Here is a 21953-nt window from a genome sequence, read left to right as displayed (position 1 = left end):
CTAGAGCAGCAGGAGAAAGAATAAAATGTTGCTTCATCCTGAGCTATAGGGTGTCTAGTGTATTCAATAAATCTATTATATGTTTTCTGTGCCTTTCTGATTCTCCAAACTTTATTTGGAACACATACTGCTTTTTATTATTTAAACGCACATTTAATCATATCGCTTCTATGCTTAAAACCCTTCAGTGTCTTTGTACTGCCCTCATGATAAAGGTTGATCTTAAAACACGGCTTACAAGTCTTTTCATGATCTAGCTCCCGTTTCTCTCTCCTCTCCCAGGCTCTACTTAGACACACACATCCTCTGGTCCAACCATATGGACATAAAGGTTCCAAACGCATCATGGTCTCCTGTGTCTCTCTTCACCTCATGTTATTCTTTTGGCCTGAATATTCCTCACTGTCACCCTTTGTCTAAGGGGCTAGCTCCAATCCACCCTTTAGCTCAGGTACCATGTCAGTAGCCCCCAAATTCCTTATGGAGACTTCCTTTAGATCAGAGACAGGGCTCTCTAGTTGGTATCCCCTGTGCCTATAACACAGTTGGCATGCTGTTTCTACTACTACAACCACCCACCCAACAGATAATGGGTGTGCTCCGTCAATGTTTAGTAAGCAAGGAAATTCAAGAAAGACCACAAAGCATAGTCTTGAATCATCTTTCCGAAGATGGTCAAAGGAGTTGATTTCTTTGTGACTTGCTGAAATGAGGCAGAGAATAGCAGGAAACGCTCTTGGGAGGAAGGTGATTTCCCAGTGTTGGTGGAGTTCATCCTCTGCCCAGCTTCAGTTCTGGCCACTGACTTGCCCAAACAGTGACCACTTTTACTTGAACTCAGTCTTGAAATCCAAAAGACTGTCTTTGGTGTAGATTGTTGTTCTGCTCTAATTTGGTCTTAGTGAAGTTACCTTTTAGGTTTCTGACTTTCTCCTAAACCCTGTTCCCTGCTAAGGGGATTTATCATATTTGGGGTAGATCATGGGGTGCTGAGGATCTCATGGAACCTTCCAGATGAGAATAAAAGATTTAGAAATTACATGTGCTGAGAAACTTGGATCATACAGAGGTTTCAGTAGTTGTTAATTTTGCTTCAGAACGTGATGCCATACTTCTACCACACTCTTTTTGCATTTTAATCTAAAAAACACATTCATGTCTTTGGATTCCCTTTTTTTTGTTTCGTTTTGCAACAAGCCATTACTTCCATATTAAACAGGTGGTTGTTACCTTGCCCAGACTCAGCCGCCGAAGTTGCAAACTTCATTTCCGTCTTGATTTAGAGCCGCCAGGTTCTTCAGGGAACATGAAGAGGCCGTTACCGAGTTCTCAGGTTCTTAGACTGGAAGGATTATAATACTTCTTCTTTATGAACTGTTAAAAGGTTTGCAGGTATTCTGACATTTTAAAATACATTGTATCATGTGAATTTCACAAAAATGTCTAACAGCAGTGTTATCATCATTTTCAAGATTGTATAGATGAGAAAATTGATAACCAGCAAGTTTTGCTGGATTTGTCAGAAGTTACAGAGTTAATTAATGCCAGATCCAGGACTCTGCTAACTCTAAAGCGAGTGCTCCATTTTATAGTGTGCACTACATGGCCTTCTGTATCTTGGGTACACACGGCCCTGTGTCAATATGATAAGGCCATTAATAACAGACTTTAGAGCCACTGCTGGTTAAGAGTTCAGAACAAATTCAACAATGACCATGCCTCCTGGATGACTCTTTCAAAATCCTTCCAGGAGGCAGCTAGGCCCATCTCAAGTGTCTTAGAAAGTAAATATATAAAAAATTCACTTAACATGTTGATATTCTTGAAGCCAGCAGAGTTCGTGGTTCAAATCATTCTGAGGATAATGACAGAAGCTTGTTCTGGATCTTTAATAAATAGCCACACTCCCTCCCTTCCTCCTGGCCGCAGAACTTGGCTAATGGCATATTGGAAAGAAACTTATACCTTCTTAGAGGGCTTCTAGCCTGTCCCCTGAAATAAATTTGCAGGACAAGTTAGGAATGGTTCCGATTATGGAAAATTTGGCATTAATTTGTTACTCTAGTTTTGCATCTGGTTTTTGTTTATTTAAAGAGAAAACACACTTTCTCTGAATAAATTGAACAACAAATATGTCTTGTTAAATATAACACACGATTCAAGTGTCTGCTCTGCCAATTACTACAGTGACCTTGGAAAAGTTACTTAAATTCTCTGAACCTCAGCTTTCTCATCTATTAAACTGGAATACTAACACAGGGGTTTTGAAAATTTATTGGTGCCTACTGAGTGTCTATTACTCTCAGTTTCCATTTAGGGCTCCCCTTCCCCTACTCTCCATGCCTCTGGTAAGGTTGAGGGCTCCACCACCTCACTCCAAGAATGTAGAATGTGACCCAGGAGAGACTCTCTGAAGCTCCTGGCCAGGAGACCGGTTCAGGGATGAGCATATAACCCCATCTAATTAGAGTGCATCTGAGCAATTAGGAGGAAGCTTTCTATTTCCTGCTGAGAACAGAGAGACTGGAAGACTGTCTGGCTGGAGCAGCTCCAGCTACCTACCCCCACATGGAACCAGAGAACAAAGCCAACACATAAAAGGAAGGAGGAGCCAATCCAGGAGATGGAGGGAGACAAATTTCTGAAAACGTTGTTTGAATCCAGTCATGTCTGAAGCCAACTTTAAGCCCAGACTTCCCCATCTAGTGCCCTTTGCATTTATACCTGTTTGGTTCCAATTAAACCAAGAGAATCCTAAGTGACATTTTACCTAAATTTGAGAAGGAAATATGTAGAGATATCCCTTGCTATCCAGAGGTCGAGCATTCCTTTGAAACCTTTTATAAGCTGAAATGGCATAAAGCAAAGAAACAGTTACCATTTTATAAAAGTGAAAATCCTCTTTATTTCAGTTAGTGAAAACAGGTACTAGTGTAGGTGTTGCACAGAAGTACAGTGGTATAAAGTGAATTTTCAGATAGCAGGAGAAATCTGTAGAGTAAAGAGCTCAGCAAAATACCTGGTCCACAGTAAGTGCTTAATAAAGGTTAGCTTGATTGTGCTTCTTAGGGAGTTTAGTTCAGAAAAGAGGATATCATACTTATTTTGAAAATCAAGCAAATTTTGCCAGGCTGGGTAAAGAGCCAATCTTACTGAGAGACTGAATCCCATGAGGTATGATGTCAGATACCAAGACAGCTTTCCTATCCTCCAAAATGCCTCTTTTCCTTGGTACTGATAGATCTAAATGTCAAAAGCAGTCATCAGTTACTTTGTTTAGAGAGAAGTTTCTCATTGAGCCATAGCAGCTGTGTGAATGAGGTCATTAGCTCCATTCCTGAGGGCATTTTGATAGTGGCCCACAGAGATAGCAGAGGCCACTGGGTGCCCTCAGGGAGCAAGAGGGACACAGCTATGCCCAAAGGAGACTGCAGGACTAAAAGTCCATCTTCTCAAACAGTTTTGCCCTGGCTTTCCTTGCTGAGCACCCTCAAGGAGCTCCAATTTGAGATCTTAGAAAGCATGTACTTTTTCTGAACTTACAGAGGCTATTTGGCTAAAATGGCCAGACAGCTCTTTGCAAGCACTGCATGTTACCCAAGTCCTCCTCTTCAGCCCATCCAGCCCCCAGATGCCTGCCCCCAGCTGCAGACATTCCACGGGGTGCAACCCAGGGCCACAAAGCTGGAGCAGTCAAAAAACAATAAAAGCAGCCCGAGGCAGTGGGGCCAAGAACAGCTACAGCACAAGAGAATCAGAACCTTGCTCCAGTCAGGTGTGTGTGCTGCAGGTCCCTTTGTCATCTGTGATTCTTTCCTGAAAAGGAGATGGCTGGATGAGGGAGAAGGATGGAGGAGCCTGGCCTGAGCACAGAGTACAAGTAGGTTAAAGTTCTGCCAAAACAAGAACTGATATGCCCTTGGTAAGGACCTGAGTCATGCTTCAAAGAAATTAGGCAGAGATTCCTGGAAGCAACCGTCTAAACAGCTTCAGAGTCCTGTTTAGTTCTCAAAGTCTCAACTTCTTCCTCCCTTCCTTTCATTTTTTTCCTTCATTCCATCTTTTCTCCCTTTTCTTCTTTAACTTTAGAGCCCTTATTTTCCTTTTAAATACATATACCCCAAAAGTCTCATTCTGTTGATAGGAGTTTCCTCCTCAAAAAGTCCTGTTCTTTGGGTCCATAGACATTTTCTGCTTCTCTTTATTCACTAGTCAATACCTGTCAGGTGGCAGAAAGCCAGAGATTTGCCTCACCTGCTTTTCTGGACTGGCTCTAAGCCACTGTCGGCTGCATCAGAGTGCAGAGCTCCAGAGACGGTAGAATGTCACTTCCTGAGCCTGGTGACTTGCGGAAATAGTCTATTTACAAGGACTGAAAGAGAATTAAAAAGGAAATGAGCTTCTTGTACATTACAGTTATTTGAGGCTAAGTACTTCTATCACCTGAAATTATTTTGAATTTGCTTCCCACACTCTGAGATAAATTGCACGCCAACATTTTATCATTTTCACTCATCCTTTCACTCTTTATCTCACTAGTACATTTGAATAATTCCTCTGTCCTCACAACCCCAGCTAGTATTAACCCCAATACAGATGAGCATTTTCAAGTGTCCTTATCTCTACACAGCATGCATAGGATAATTTGCCTGACAGCAAAAATAGGTATACAAGATACACAGGAGTGAAAGAGAATTATTTATCATAGGCACCACTGGATGGAATATTATGAGACTAAATATAAAAGTAGGGTATTTTAGCTCCCTCAAAATCACATTCCATATTAGCAACTTGATCTCATCATTGAGAAACATTTTTATATACTAATACATCTACTAACTGGCTTGTATTAGGGTTCTCCAGAGAAACAGGACCCATAGAAGATGGGTAGATAGATGGATAGATAGATAGATAGATAGATAGATAGATAGATAGATAGATAGATAGATAGACAGACAGACAGACAGATAGACAGATAATTATACAATTATAGAGGCTGAGAAGTCCCACAATCTGCTGTCTGCAAGCTGGACACCCAAGAAAGCCAGTGTGTAGCTCCAGTCTGAGCCTGAGAGCTTGAGAACCAGGGGAGTTGATGATGTAAGTCTCAGTCCAAATGCAGAAGACCAATGTCCCAGCTCCAGTAGTCAGGAGAAGAGCGACTTCTTCCTTCTTTTGCAGTTTTGTTCTGTTCAGGTTCTCAAAGGATTGGATGAGGCCATCTACATGGGGAGGGTAATTTGCTTTACTCAACCTACAGATACAAATGCTAATCTCATACAGAAATAACCTCACAGACACACCAAGAAATAATGTTTAACCAAATATCTGGGCATCCAATGTCTGGATCAAGTTGATACATAAAATTGACCACATGGCTCTATGACAAAAGTAATGATTTTAATAGAAGCATAAGCAGTGGTAGTCATCTGATGGCTCAAAGTAATAGCACACTTGAATGATGCAAAGATTCTCAACAAATATTTATTGAGCAGCTACAGTGTACCAGGTACTATCTGAACCAAGAAAGATCAAGGTGACTGACCCTGCTTTGCAGGATCAGAAAAGGTTTTACAAAGCTGGTTAAGGCTTCAGGTGAGTTTTCCAAGAAGAGTGAGAGTTCATAAGACGATCAAGGGGAAAACATTGCAGGCACAGGGAACAGCATGTGCAAAGTCATGGTGGACTATTCTGGGAAGTGTGAATGGTTTCATATGGCCAGAGTTAAAAACTGTTAAAAAGGAGAATAGCAGAAAATAAAGCTAACGTGGTAGGTAGAGGCTAGCTCACAAGGACCTTAGAGGTTGGGACACACACTGTAGGTTGCCATCCTAGGAGCCATTTCTCATTGCTCACAGAATTTTAATTTGTTCAGATGGTAAAGTGCCCAGGGCCAGGACATAAGTCACAATTGGACTAAGCCAATCATAGCAGTCCTCTTTACCTTTGATGATAATGCTTGGTCTACGGCTGGGTTTAGGACTCAGTTCTGACCAAAGAAATAGAAGAAAATGACTAGTGGAGGACATTAGGAAAAGAGTTACTTCCCTGATTTAAAAAAAAAATTCTGTACCAGGAGGAGTTCTCTTTTCGCTCCTTCCCTTGCTTTGTGATTTGGATGTTGTCATTGTGAGGACGTGGTATCTGGAGTGGCAGTAGCCATCTCGTAATCATAATAAGCAAGAAGGCTGAGGCCGAAAGCCACACACTGGGTGGGAGAGGAAGGACAGAGAGTGGTGGGGTCGTCACCAACATCACAGAGTCATCAAACCAATTATAAGATTGCCTCCCTTAGGACTTGTAGCTAGAAAACAAATACCCTATGATTAAAAGCCACTTTTAATTGTGCTTGCTGCCAAATTTGTCATAACTGTTGTCATGCTAAGGATGACATTTGTAAGTATGGGTAGTTTGGAACTTATCATAAAAGGGAATGGGGACAATGGAGAGGTTTAAGCAAGGGAACGAGCTGTCAAATTCGAGCTTGCAATCTGATTGAGGTGACTCTGGCTGCTGTGTGCAGAATGGGCTGGCAATGGAAGAACAGAGGCAGAGACACCAGTTAAGAAGCAATTGCAACTGCCCGAGAGATTAGGTACAAAGAAGTACAATGATAACTGGGCTGAATGGGATAAAGCTGAGAGCTATTTTTAAACTGAAAAGATATAACCTAGTGACTAAGTGGATGTGAGGAGGAGGGAAGACAGAAGCAAGGATAGTTGGGGTTTCTGGCTTGGTTGACTTGACAGGTAAGAGATTGGACTCTAATTCTAATTTGCCACAAGCTAAGCAAATGATCCCAGGCTAGTTTCCTCCCTTCCAGAGGGTCAGGTTAAAAATACGATAGCAGCTAGATCTCATCTCTCCTGACAGGTCCAACTTTAGGAGCACTTTTTGCTGAGAGGAGTAAAAGGGGCCAGGAGGACCACCTGGGAAGGGGAAACTCTTCTTCTGCTGATCCTCAGATATATTTGTGCAGAGCTCAGTGGTGGGTGACTGAGTTTTTTGTCTGCCTATTTGGCATAGAATGACAGCAATGGGAGAAGTGGGGAAGTGGGGCAGAGGGCTGCACAGGGCACTGGTGAGGCCTAAGCATGTAAATTAAAACCAGCAAAACATCATTTCCCACATACCATAAGGACTTATTCTTTATTAAATTTCTCATATGCAGCCTACCCACATCCCCTAGGATTCACTACTGGGCATAGAAGTTGTTCCTTTGTACAGTTTCTTTAACATCCAGATCTACCAGCTGCAAAGGGCAGTCATTTGCACACAAATAAAACTGTTCCTTTTTTTCAGGAGGAAGAGAAACAATGGAGCAGGTAAAAGTGATGTATTCACCCCAGGGGGCAGGGGGTGGGGAGTGAGGCAAACCAGGCATAAAGCCCAGAGACTGTTGCCAGGATACATGGCTGCTGGGTGGCAGAGGTCACAGAACCATGGAAAGAGTTTTGCAAATGTCTAATTAGTTTTTTTTCTCCTTATAGAAGGATTGCCTCAGGCTCATCAAGACTTAACTGTAGTTCAAATACTTAATCTCTTTCACTCCTATACTACATTTTACATTAGTTTCACACATTATCTCATTTGATGGGCAGGAATTATTGAGGAATGCAAAGGTCCAGACCTTCCCTCTGTTCTGAAGGGACATCCCAGCTCTAGAACTCTCCATGGGATCAGCTGGGGCCTCTGTTGCAACTGTATCATAATTCAACATCTCTGCCAATCCTGTTTCATTCCCACTCTTGGAGGTGTTGTTTCTGGTAGCACACTCCCTAATAAAGTCCTACAGGTGTCAAAGAAAAACCAGAGCTGGACAGTAGTTAAAGCAGCGAAAAGCATTTTATTCAAGGACTATTGCAATGGGAGAAAAGAGACCTCAATATAGAACTGGGTTCAATTCTGAATACAGCAGGACAAATGGGGATTTAGAGCTAAGGAGCAGGGTGGTGGGGTGGGGGTGGTCAGTGAATGAAAAATTGCTAAGAGGAAACATCAGAGATAAGGGAAGATTCTGACTAAACCCATTTGATAAAATTCTTGCTGATGGCAGGCCAAGGTGATCAGATACCACCTAGGAAATGTTAGCAGATGGCAGAATTTGATCAGATACTGAGGGTGGGGGATTCTCTCTAAAGTGGCTTAACAGGATTCTTTCTACAACTGGGTGATGCACACTGAAGCCCAAGATCAAAGACTATTTGAGAAGAGGCCTTAGAGGAGACTGACTAGAATCCAGCCAAGGAGAGGGTTCTGTCACATGCAACTTTCTGTCTGCTTCCTGGGGAACCTGACCTATGACACTAACATAGAATCGTTAATCAACTCCATTTTTCTAGGCAAGCCCACGTCCTATACACACACACATGTGCGCGCGCACACACACACACACACACACACACACACACACTCAGACACTCAGACACACACACACACTTCTTTCTTTTATTATTTTTGAAAAGTATTTTAATTCTAACAAAGAAGCACAATCTCAGAATAAATTTTAAAATGCTTTGAATTTAATAACTTCAGTTTAATTAAAAAATAAACCAGTGGTTAGACAAGATTTCTTAGAACACAAAAAGCACAAACAAAAAGAAAAATTTGGTAGACTAGATGTCATCAAAATTTTAAACTGCTCTTTGAAGGTCACTAAAAGATAAACAGAGACTAGGAGAAAATATTTTCCCAAAACATATCTGATAAAGGAGTTGTTTCCAGAATATATAAAGTACTCTCACAAAGCAATAAGAATGCAAACAACTCAATTTTTTAAGTGGCAAAAGACCTCTTAACCAAAAACCTGAAAACAGATGGCAAATAAGCCCAGGAAAAGATGCTCAGCATCATTAGTTATTAGGGAAATGCAAATTAAAACCACAATGAAATATTACTACACACCCATTAGAATGGCAAAAACAAACCAACCACCCAAAAAACAAATTCAAAAAATAATACCAAGTCCTGACAATAATGTAGAATAACTTGAACATTCATACATTGCTGGTAGGAATACAAAATAGCACTGACATTTTAGAAAACAGTACGGCAGTTTTTATACTTTAACATCCATCTACCATATGACCTAGCAATCCTACTCCAGATTTTACCCAAGAGAAATAAAGCATATGTTCACACAAAGACCTGTATACAAATGTTTATAGCAGCTTATTCATAATTGCCCCAAATAGAAAACAATCTAAATGTCCATCAACAGAGGAACGGAAAAACAATTGTGGTACCACCATGCAGGGGAATAGTATGCAATAGTTAAAAGGGTGAACTAATGAAACACACAGTAGCATGAATGAATTTCAAAATACACTAAATAAAAGAAGTCAGACACAAAAGGCTACTATGGTATGATTCCATTTACATGACATTCTGGGAAAGAAAACTGTAGGAACAAAAGTTAGATCATTTGTCACGGCCTGGGGGAGAGTTGAGCAAGAGGGAATTTGGGGGATGATGAAAATACCCTATATCTTGATGATGGCGCTGGTTACACAATTGTTTACATTTCTTAATACTTTTAGAACTGTAAATTTTAGAAGGGTAGATTTTATGGTATTATATTGTACTTTAATAAACCTAATTTAAAAGAAAACCTCACTGTATTTTCCTTATATATGTATTTTGTTGCTTTTTTGCCACAGAATAGTGAAAACTTCATCACTTACCAACTCCGCCCTATGGATATGAAGGGAAGTAGGGTGAGCAGGCAGTAGTCGTAGGAACAACAGAGAGCTTTTCTAAACAGATGGAGTCCAGAGCATGCGTATAGGCTGAGGGAAGGAGTTCGTTTGGAAGGAAGACCCCAGAGTTACTGGACAGAGGGGGAGCTGCTTGATGGAGTAAGAAGACTGCTTAACCAGAATTCCTGAGAGCAAGCAACAGAACCCAATTCAGCTAACCTTAAGCAAAGAGGAAAGTTTTTTTCTCGCATACCTGAAAAACACCAACATTTAAAAACGATGTTGTCAGTACTCATCTTAACTCAGGCTTCTGTAACAAAACACCATAATCTGGATGGTTTACACAGCAGACATTTATTTCTCCCACTGTTTTGGAGTCCTGGAAGTCAGATCAGGTGCCAGCATGGTGAGGTGCTGATGAGAGTCTTCCTGGTTTACAGCTAGACGGCTGCCTTCTTGCTGCGTCCTCACGGGGTGGAGAGAGAAGGAGCAAACCCCATGGCCTCTTCTTCTAAGGGCACTAATCCCATCGTGAAGACCCTGCCCTCATGACCTCATGTAAACATAATTACCTCCCAAAGACCCCTCCTCCAGACACCATCGCGTTGGGGGGTTAGGGCTTCACCACGTGAAACTGGGGAGGACACGGCATCCAGTGCTCTGGTTTTGCAATTCCTCACACCTTTGGCCTCTCCTCGGCCTTGTTTCTAGGCAAGCTCATTCCATAAAAGACGGCCAGGCTTACACTAGTCCTGCAGCCAGCAATCCCAGAGAAAAGAATGCAAGTGTCTCCAGTGCCCCTATCCATCCTTGAAACAGACTCCAGTTGGCCTTATTTGGGTCATGGGCACCCCTTGTGAAAGGAAAAGCAGAGTTCCACTACTGACAGCCCCAAGCATACAGAAAAGGGGAGGGAGGGTTAGAAAAGGAAGGCATGCGGGGCATATGGAAAAAAACACGGTGGATGTTTATCATAGACCTACAGACTTGGAAGGGGTAGAATTCAAAGGACAAACGGAGAACTCATTCTGCTAGGGAATTTCTTCTTTGGAGACAGATGGGAATGAGGCAAGGATGGATGAAATGTAGAAAGGCTGGGTGGTTTTTATTGGGGAGAAGGGAATGTGGTCAGGAAAATGAAGTCACTCATAGCTGTCAGCCCTCTTTCAAGCCTGCCTGAGAACAGGCTAAGGAGAGGCAGAAGATGCCAGGAAATACAGAACTGGAGTACTCTTAGGAACTGATTGTCTGTCCCCCCACCCCACCCCCCTGTTCATAAGGTGAAGCCCTAGCCCCCAGTATGGTAGTATTTGGAGGTGGGGCCTTTGGGGGGTAATTAAGTTTAGATGAGATCATAGGGTAGAGTCCTTTTGATGGGGTTATCACCCTTATGAGGAGACACCAGAGAGCTTGCTCTCTCTCCATCTCTCTTTGTCAAAGCCCCTCTTTTACCCTCTGAAGTAAGAAGTAAGAGAGAATGAGTTGGGGAATAGAGGTAGGGGACTTGACAGTAGTTAAGGCAGTTAAGGGTTAGAACTGCTAGGGGAACATGGCAGGGGGCCACATAGGGACAAATAAGAGGGATGCCAGGTGGCACTGACGTTAGAGAAAAACATTTCTAGTCATCCCTCGAGGCTCAGTTAAAATACGTTCTCTGTGAAAACCATACCCTGTTGGAAGGCATCCCCCACTCCTCCAAGCTTCATGGCATTTGGGGCCCCTCATACAGCCCTTGTCATTTTCACACAGTAGTAAGTGGGCAGCTGCCTTGGTGAGCAGGGTCCTGAGCTGGGAGACTGGCAGTTTGGAGAGTGAGTTCAGGTACTGACTACCTGAGGTTCTTGAGTTTTGGAAAGTGAATGGTAAAAGTTTGGACAGAGATGGATTTATTTAAACAGGTATCTTAATCTATTCAGTGCCTGAGTTTGGGCAGCAAAAGATTCAGTAAAGAGGTTGAGTCGTGAGATAATACAATTGCGTGCACACATGTGTGTCTGTGTGCATATGTCTGTGTGCATGTGTGTGTACGTGCATGCATGTGCATGCCCATCACCTTGCCTGCGGTATTGTACTCTCTTAAAGGCAGAACTCTTGTGTGACTAACTTTCATGTTTCCACAGGTCCTCCTGTGGCAGGTGCTCACTATTTGTTAAATGAATAAATCAAAAGTCTCAACTTTCCTTTCCCTGCTTTTCCTTGTTCCTACTAAACTTTATGGCTCCATTAAAATAATTTAATGCAAAACCAAAAGAACAACTTTTAACAGCTCTTATAAGTGGGACTGCTTCCAAGTGCAATTGCAAGCACATACTTTGCTTTCTCTTTAGCCCCATGCGCTACCGGGCAAAACCTGAATCAATTGCAGGAGATGAATTTTGCTGCTTGTGTAAAATGTTCTGGCTTCCAGTCAAATGGACATTGCAGGAGTACGTAAAAATGGCTTTGTTCTCCACACAAATGAATTCATTCAAGCAGCACAGTTTCGATTTCTTACAACTTTTGGGGAGGGTAGAACACTAGGGAATTTAAAGGTATCATTATTGTATGCCAGCTGCTGAGTAAGGAATTTACAACTCTCTGATCTGCCTTAGTGCATCCGCAGTAAGGGAGCATATTATTTATTGTGCCTGAAAACTGTTTCCAATGCAAGGATTACACACACCTTGCTTAAAGAGGAACAATAATAATAACATGTAATCTTGAACATATAGTGCGGCTCTGCTGTTTGTTCTTCATTTGGAACTGAATGGAGCCTCATTTGGAGCCTCAGTTTCCCTATTTACAAAATGGATATATCTCATAGGGGCGTTATGAGAATCAAATCTTATGTATAAACATGTGTAAGACTGAGCCTGATATATTTATTTGCTCAACAAGTATTTATCTGTCAGGCACTAGGGATGGAAAGGAAAAAAAGACAAGATCTTTTTGAGAGCTCTTAGACTAGTGGGAAAAACAGACAAATAAATGAATACTGAGGTAGTTTTGCATGGTGAATTAAAGAGTAAGAGGAAAAACATCCCAATCAGGTTTGGGAACATAAGAATGCTTCCTGGAAGAGGCAATGCTTGAGCTGAGTTTCAAGAAGCGGGAGTTACATAAACAAAAATGGGAAGGTCATTGCAGACAGAGTGGGCAATCATGTCCAAAGGCAGAGTGACATGAAACTGCTGACTGTTTAGGGAACTACAGATAGTTCAGTACAACTGGAGCAAAGGGTGTGTGGGGGAAAGCCAGCAGATGGGGTAAAAGGAGGGGTGGGTAGAGGTCAGCTCATGAAGAGCCTTGCTTAAAGAAAGTGAAATTTACCACCAAAGGTATGGGCAACCCCAGGAAAGTTTTAAGGAGGAATGGGTCAAAACGGACTTTATGTTTAGAAAGAGCATGAGGGTTGCAATGTGGGAAAGAATTGTAGGAGTGCAGCCTGGAGGCAGGGGGCCCAGTTTGAGATCCCAGTAGTAATCCAGAGCAGGAAAAAATGAGAGGCTGAGCTAAAGTAATGAGAATGGGGAAGAGAAGATGGACCTGAGAGCCATTTAGTTAGTAGAGCTGCAGGACAGGGTTACAAAGTAGGTGGCGAAGGAAATGAAAGAGTCTAAGATGATTCTCATCCATGTAGGTGGATGACATTGCCATTCGTAGAGATCACCAGAGAAGGAACAGGTCTGAGTTGGGGGTGGGGTTGGTAAAAATTTTCCATTTAGGGCAAGTTCAGTTATATTGTGAGTCCTGTGGGTAGAGATGTCCAGGAGACAGGGGATATATGGATCTGGACCACAAGTACAGACTGGAAGGAACAACCCAACCGTTGGTTGTTCCTCCGTATCTGCTATCTCCTATTCTTTGGTACTATAATTCCTCCCCACAGCCACAACACCTCTTCTTATATTTTTGGCTGAATATATATATATGGACACCTAGAATAAAACATTTCCCAGCTTCTTTTGCAACTGAGTATGGTCATCTGACTAAGCTCTAGACAATAGAATTTTTTTTCTTACTTTGAAACTTTCTCCTTTTTCCCCCCACATTTTATAAATATAATAACAAACAGTAACTGTAAAGTATATATATAAGAATCAATGCTAAATTTAAAGATTATTTCTGGGTTAGGATACTATATTACTTCCTAGAATGTCATCTTACTCTATCAACATCTAAGTGTTTTTTTTTCATTTTATTCTAGACAATGAAATCTAAGTGAAGTCATGTGAGACATTCTGACAACCTTACTTTGGATTCAGCCCACGTGTACCCAGTGTGCCTCCTTTTGCATCGGTCCCTCCCTCCATTTTCCTGCCTGGAAGACAGATACAGCCACCTTGGACAATAAGGTTGAGAACACTTGAAGGAGAACAAGAGAGAAGGCTCCTGGGCAGGGCCATCACTTTATACTATGCCAGAAGGGATCATTCATGCTGTAGGTGTGGATGCTGCCCGTGTTGAGTGCATTGGGTTCCCTGGTCGTTGTCTTCTGCTAGGAAAGAATTTAGTCGAGGAACCAAAGAGCAAGTAGAAGCAGCAAGGAGTTTATTAAGCCAGAGCGAAACCACACTGGAAGGTGTCCAAGATGGCAACTGGAGTGCCCCGATTGGTTACAAGCTCCAGGTGTTTACACTGTTTGGCTTCCTGGTTCCTAGTGTATTTCACTCCTGGTCCCACCCAGGGAATACCCCCCAGGCTGTCAATGGGCTGACCACTGCATGTGCTGGTTTTTTTGCCTGCTTGCTCTTGGTTCATGTCACGCTATCTGCCTGTACTAACATCTGGATTGCATGGAGGCTGCCCGCAGAGCTCAGAGCCTAGGTCTCTTAACATCTTGGAGCTTCATAACAGCCCCACACTATTTACTCAGACTTTTATGTGAGAAAGAAAAAAATCCAAGCTTGTCTTTGGTTTAAGCTTTTTTAACTAGTGTTGCTTTTGTGTTCTCTCATTTGCAGCAAACTCTAATCCCATACTGCACAACAAATCACAAACCTATGGGGGAGAATTGGAGCCACAGATAAGGGTCTGGTCACCCAGGAGCTGTGCACAGAGTGAGAGGGGCAGAGGATAACAATAGGGCCTGGGAGGCAGGCCCTCGGGGACCTCTCTCTTCCATCCATTCTGAAACATCCTTTATTGCTTGTTCTTTTCCTTCCCACCCTGCCTCTGGGATGAGAGCAAGTCTCCTCTACTCACCCGGCTGTTAACCCGTGGGCATTCTGGCACAGAATCCTGCTCTAACCATTCAGATTCACAGTTGGCTGTGGCATGAGGGAAAGAGCAGCAGTGATTTCAATGGCTTTATTAAGATATAATCCCCATATCCTATAATTCAGCCATTTAAAGTACACAAGTCAGTGTTTTTCCCCTATTTTCACAGGGTTAGTCAACCATCCCGGCAATCTACTTTTGGAACATTCTGACACTACAAAAAGAAATGGTATTAGATGCCCATTAGCAGCTGCTCCCCATTCTGTGTAATGGCTGTTGACTTTTGCCAGTGGACCCTTTTAAATCTGAAGTAAACTAGTGAAAACCAATGCCTAAGGCATAGAAAGACAGAGAACAATAAAGCTGAGGACACTGAGGTTCAGAGAGTTCAGTTACCTGCACAAGGCCACACGGACAGTAGCAGAACCAGGTGCCCTGGCTTTCCCTTCAGGGCCCTCCACATGTCTGAGTAATGTTGTAGGCAGGCAGCAAGGACTCTGAATGGATACAAGTGGTAAGGTACCATCGAAGAATAATGAATGTTTTTTCTTTAGAAATAATTACAAACTTCCAAAAATGTTGCAATACTACAAAGTATTCTCATATGCCCTTCATTCACCTTCATTTCCTAATTTTAACATCTGACCACATTTGTTTTTCATTCTTACATGCTTTGTTTTTTTTTTAAGCTTACTTACAGACTTTATTTTTTCTTAACAATTTGAGAGGAAGTTGCAGGCATAATGCCCCATTATCCCTTAAAACTGTAATACACATTCCCTAAAGGCAAGGACATTCTCCATCATAACTACAGTACAAACATCGATACAAGTTACCATCTAATCCACAAACAACATGCAGATTTTACCATCTGTCCCAGTGATGCCCTGTGTGGGTCTGCATCCAATCCAGGATCCGATCCAGGTGCCTTCAGGTGCCAGATCTCTTTTGCCTCCTTCAGTTTGGATGCGGTCCTCAGCCTTTCCGTGTCCTGCATGTCTTTGATATTTGCAAACAGTACAGTCACTTATTCTGTAGAATAGCATCAGTTTGGGTTTGTTTGATATTTCCTCATGATTAGCTTTAGGTCATGCAGTTTGGGGGCATGGCTATCACAGAGTAATGCTTTGTTCTGCTCAGTGAATCATATCAGGGGTACATGGTGTTGATTTGTCCCATTAATGGTACCATTAAATTTGCTCATTTAGTTAACTTGCATTTGTCAAATTTCTCTATAGTAAAATTAAAAGCATTTCTACTTATTAATAAGGAATTAATACGTATTTTATTGGGAGAGTCTGTGAGATTATGTAAGTATTCTCTTTCTCATCAAATTTTCATCCACTAGTTTTTCCATTGATGATTCTTGCCTAAATCAATTTTTATTATGATGGTTGCCAACCGATTTTATAATTTCATCATTGTTTCTGTACGTATCGGTTGGCATTATACTGTGAGAGAGAGTTTTTATTTATTTAACTGTATCATTTTAGACTCATGAATTCCTATTTTATTTATAATGGATTATAATAGTCTTGATATTTATTTTGATTCTGAATTGCCTTCAGTTTAACTAGTGGGAGACCCTTCAAGCTGGGTCTTTTTGATACGCTCTCATAATTCCTGAGCATTGGCTCACTTTCAGGCATAACAAGATGTTCTGGATTCATCTTGTACATTCATTGTCCTAGCCCGGTATGAGATTAGTTCTTGTGGCTGCTGTAACAGATTAGCACAGACTTTGTGGCTTAAAACAACAGAAATTTATTCTGTTGCACATTTGGAGGCCACAAGTCTGAAGTCAGTATCACTGGGCTGAAATCGAGAAGTCAGCAGGACCCCGCTCCTCCCCTTGGAGGCTCCAGCAGAGAATCCATTCCCCGCTTCTTCCAACTTTTGATGACCACCAGCATCCCTTGACTTGTGGCCACAGCACTCTGGTGTCTGCCTCGTGGTCACATTGTCCCCTTTTTGGTCTGTGATCTCTTTCTGTCTTTCTCTTATAAGGACACTTCTGATGGCATTTAGGGCCAACTCAGGTAATATGGATAATCTCCTCATCTTGAAGAAAAAAATCATGTTTGCAAAGATCCTTTTTCTAAGTAAGATAACATTTATAGGGTTCTAGGGGTTAGGATGTGGGTATCATTTGGTGGGCCATTTTTTAACCTACCACACCCTGGAATCAGTCATTTCTTGAAAGAGTGCTGGTTCCTTTTAATGGAGATGCATCGCCTAATATTTAGAAGCTAAGATGTGGGTACTAGTTATGCTCATTGCTACTTTAGGTGTTTTTACTTCCAGACACTCTCTTCAGATAGAGGTAGGAAATTACACAGACTGAAAAATAGATGATCAATCGATCGATCGATAGATGTGGATTTTGTCTGTATACATGTGTGCCTATGTAAGTATATACCATACATACAAATACTCATAAATCTAACATCTATTTACATAAAAACCAGTTCACCTGAATAACTTCAATTCCAATCAATTATCACAGAGTTTATTCTTCTTCCTTTCTAAATTCATAGCTCAAATATAGATCTGTTCAACAATGAGGGACCTGGCTTCCTTAATTCTCAGCGTGCTTACTTATTTGCCCAGCCCCCCTGTGACTGATCTCCTGACCAGGCCAGCTAAATCCACACAACCCTGGTGCTGACAGCCACGGTGCCTATAGGGGATGAATCCCATTGGCCCTAGGGAAGGGCAACGGCAGAAAACACCTTCTGATGAAAAGAGGCCCACTATGGTTTTATTAGAGAAGTAGAATTGTCTGTATTAAAGACAAGCCTTCCAGTGAGCTCAAAGCACCTTCATTTGTGACTCACATTTGTTATTCTCAGATGTGCTCAGGTCCCAGAAATGAGTGAATGATTTTTATAATCCAACATCCTCTAGAGTGCCCGCCCTAAAGGCCTCAAGATGACAGAGGAAGGTTCAAAAGATCCCCCCCCGCCCCCCGCTACAGCATACATACTCCCATTTACTGCTGAATTTTCTCATCCTTTAAAAAAATGTGAATTGCCAGACATGTTGAATCTTAAATTGCTTACTGACATAAAATTTTTTCAGCTGGATGAACACCTTCATGTTGAAAAACCCTAGGAGACCCTGGGGGAGCAATTTTAAAATCCACTCCGAGACACCGACAGATGATTTTGCCCTTTGCTAACTCTCTGATGTTGTTACCGGGAGGAAGGGTGGAGTTCAGTGGTGCCATTACATTCTAGACAAACATTGGATTTATAGTTCTATTGTGTAGTAGCATTGTCTAACACCTAAAGCAGTTTTCCTATCGGGAAATGGTGGTGGGGTGGCAAATAGAGGGAAATTAAGATATTAGAATGCAATTGGGTGATTTTTCCAAAGTTCTTCAGGCACAATTTTGCTCTTTGCTATCTGGATTAAAAAAAAAAAATGTGTGTGTGCATGCTTGCGTGCGTGCGTGCGTGTGTGTGTGTGTGTGTGTGTGTGTGTGTGTGTGTGTGTGGCTATTTTAGCTGCTGCAGTCCCTGGGCTGCTTAAGCATTAGAAACATTCCAAAAATGCAACAGATTCTGTTTTTGCTGCTATCACATATGCCAGGCATCTGGGGTGAGACAAGGAAAATGGAAACCTGAAAGCCTCCTGAAATGGGATAGCAGGGACTGGGTCTCATTTTCTTTTTCAGTTACAAGGGTTCAGAAATTAAAGGGAAAACATTAAAAAAAGTGGGGGGACCCCCCCATTCCACATCCCACAGTTTAAGAAAGAAGACATACATCAGGACCTAGAGGAAATGACAAGGCAGATTTACACTAATTCTTTTTTACAGGGTCCACATAGGTGGTGTGACTTTAAAGCAAAGAGACTTCCTTTAACGCCACACAGCATACTTGAACTCAAAGGAGTCATATCCACTTGAAAGTGGCTGCCCAGGGGACCCATGGACAATTCTAAGGAGAATGTGGACACTTGGAGACATCTTCTGGAGTTGACTTCCGGGTCCCTTAATGAGCCACATAAAATTTTAGGCTGGTTAACTGTAGCAACAAATATTTTTTTCCACCCCAATGAGGATTTCTAGCCATTTATAATCCACTTTTTTTTTTCCTGATTTGACCTTAAAGGCTTGGGATTTTTTTAAAAAATCACTCCAAGATCTTTTAATGCAATTCAAGAGAACATGTCATTATTCACAATTATATTAATAACTACTTATTATTACCTGGCATGAGCACTTTACCTACCTTTCTTCTTGTCTTTTTTCTCATTTTACCAATGAGGAAACTGAGACTCAGAGAGATGGTAGGCAACTAGGTCAAGTTAAAAAGTGGCAGAACTTGATCTGTAGCCAGGTCACCTGCGTCCAGAGGTCATGATTTCTGCCTCCTGCTTCATCTAAATGAGCACTCCAAGGTTGTTTTGAGCATGAGCTGTAGCCCTGCAAATACACGCCGATCCCCAGGCTGGCCGTTTCAAAAGCACAGTGCTCCTTTGGTGTATGCATTCTTGTTTATTTGTTTAAAGTCTGTCTCATTATCACATCATAAATTTAATGCCTCAGAGAAAACGTTTACAACTGAAAATGCCAGTGGGATGTTACCCACAAATGAGGATGGCAAATGTTAATATAACCATTTGGAACCATGATTCTGAGGAGCTGGAGGGAGTTCACCCTCCCACGTGTACACCCACCAGAGTCTCAAGGGGGCCGGGCTGTGCGCCTGGTTTGAAAATAAAGCAGTGCTTTGTTCTAGAGCCTTTGTTCCTCCAATATTTATGTTCGATTGCAGAAAATAAAGGAGGGCGTGGGATTTTTTGTTAAAGTTGATCAAAGGGCACGAGGGGTTTTGAAATGCAGGGGCTTTAAATAAGTTTGGGAAATATTATGAGACAGAAAACATAATCTGCTTCTGTGTTATAGGTATCTTTGCTTCCCAACAAGAAAACACTGATAAAAGCCAGAGATAAGGAGATCAAAGAAAACATATCTTCAGTGCCCATTGTTTAATAATTCAATGCAAACCTTCCTTATTATGCCTCTAAAAATCATTAGTGTTCTGAGAAGGGAGCTGGCAAGGGGAGAGGAGCTGCAGCCTCTGGGCACAAAAGAGCTGTGGAGTTCCAGGGACACGGACATTCAAACCTGCTCCCTCCTCTCCAGGGAAACCCTGGTGGTGACAAACAAAAGCTCCTGAGCATCTTTAACTGTTTGCCCACAGCTGTGAAAGGCAGGGCGTCTGTCTGAACACATGTGCAGCCTTTGTGTCAACAGTTGGGATTAAGAAATAGCTCCATCTGCACCAGCCTATTGTTTGATTAAAAAATTGAGTGTGTGGCCTCAAGGAAGTCAGGGTGGTTGATTTTTTGCTGGGTGAAATGCTACATTTAAAAAGCTCTGTATGCTCAGGCACTTCAGTTTCCCACACGTTCTGCTCCAGTATTTCCACCAGGGTTTTCCGTTATTTGTGACTAGATGGTAAGATTGAGAGTCTCCAGGGACCATGTCTGTTTTATTCACCGGTATACACTATTGGCATATGGCAGGTACTCAGTGAGTGAATAATCCAAAAGCTCTTGCTGTATCCTGCATGGGGCCCTGAGCTGGTTATTGCCCAAAGCTCATCTGAGATAATTGGGTCAAATTCCAAGAAGAGCAGGAGAGTCAATTTTCAGTGATGCATGAGCAGCATGCCACTGTCAGGTCCCTGGTCCTACTGTTTGGAAAGCAAGCCACTGCTTACCCTGCTGGCTCACTGGAATGAAATTGGCACTTTGACATATCACCCTAGCGGGTTCACCAATCACTAGTCTGGAAATGGAAAATCTGGATTTTCCCTGTCTTGTCACTGGGTTTCAGCCCCGGGCAAGTTCACTATGGATTCAATGTGAACAAAGAAAATGACAGTAAAATATTCTTGGGGTGAAAGGGTTATACCCAACTTTATTTTCAGGTGGCAGGTCAGTCACTAGAATCCCATTCACTCAGAGTGAGTCTGCATGCAGCAAGTCAGTCTCTGCCTCTGGGCCCCTCTGTCCGCACAGCCGTCCTCTGGGTCTCTCTGCACAGCTGTCCCACACAGCTGTCCTCTGGGTCTCTCTGCACAGCCATCCCACACAGCCGTCCTCCGGGCCTCTGTCCTCAGTGCTGCCACCACTCCAGCCTCTGCTCTGCTCTCCTGCAGCCTTGCAGCTGTGCCACCATGTCATGCCCAGAGCACTGGGCAGAGCTCTTTATAAACAGTCCACAGTCATATATTGCCCACAGGTGTGCGATGAGCCAGTCAGCCAGGGCCAGGTGAGAATCCTGGCCACAGGAGCTCTCATTTTATCCACATTCTCTATGCCTCAAGTTTTGGGGTTGGCCCCCTTGGAGCAGAAACCATGGAGGGGTGGAGCCCTGAACAGCAGCCAGTGCCATCACCATGGCCTGCTCTCCAGAGGGGGTCCTTAGTCCAAGTCAAAGAGGCCAGCCCTTGGGTGGGCCCAAGAGGAGACCAGCTGCAAGCTGGAGCTGGAAATTGATGTGAGCGGAGAAGCATGAGACAGGGGATTCCAAAGCCGAAGAGAGGCAGGAGCAAGGGGGAAGCCTGGGTAGAGCCAGGAGTCAGCAGGAGACAAGGCCCTGCAGGGGCAAGGAAGCCTCCCTGGGAATCTCTTCTACACCACTACTCTGACACGGAAGATGTACTCTAGTCCAACTTTCTGGATTATAAAATAGCCAATACTACAGGGAGGGTATTCAAAGGAGAGAAATCAAGTAAGCAGAACCAGGGCCAGGGATCCAAGTGAGGACATAGGATAATGGTTCTCATTAGAACATTAAAATCACCTGGGGAGATTTGAAACCCCTGGGTACCAGATCCCATCCCGAGATTCTTATTTAATTGGTTGGAAGTAGGGCCTCAATGGATTTTAAAGATTCTCAAGGTGATTCTAATGTACACTAGCCAAGATCAAGCAAAAGTGAACAGAAAGCAGAGAGAATGTGCTTGTCCACTTAACTTCGTGTCCCACAGCTGGGCGCTCTCACCTGCTGGTGACTTGGCTGAGAATACCTCACTG

At 42.6% G+C, this 21953-nt stretch overlaps 1 long non-coding RNA gene across 1 annotated transcript in view; it reads left to right on the top strand.

Annotated features, from left to right (window-relative positions):
* LOC140844464 (uncharacterized) overlaps nucleotides 1-16083 on the top strand; it is a 62917-nt gene extending 46834 nt beyond the window's left edge. Inside the window, exon 3 of the long non-coding RNA XR_012122817.1 lies at nucleotides 13885-16083. This is a non-coding gene — a long non-coding RNA (uncharacterized lncRNA). The remainder of the gene's footprint in view (nucleotides 1-13884) is intronic.
* Nucleotides 16084-21953: the final 5870 nt, after the last annotated feature.

This window comes from Manis javanica, chromosome 11 (genome assembly GCF_040802235.1).
Source record: "Manis javanica isolate MJ-LG chromosome 11, MJ_LKY, whole genome shotgun sequence".
Classification (NCBI taxonomy): Eukaryota; Metazoa; Chordata; class Mammalia; order Pholidota; family Manidae; genus Manis; species Manis javanica.
This window is presented reverse-complemented; position numbering and strand designations above follow the sequence as displayed.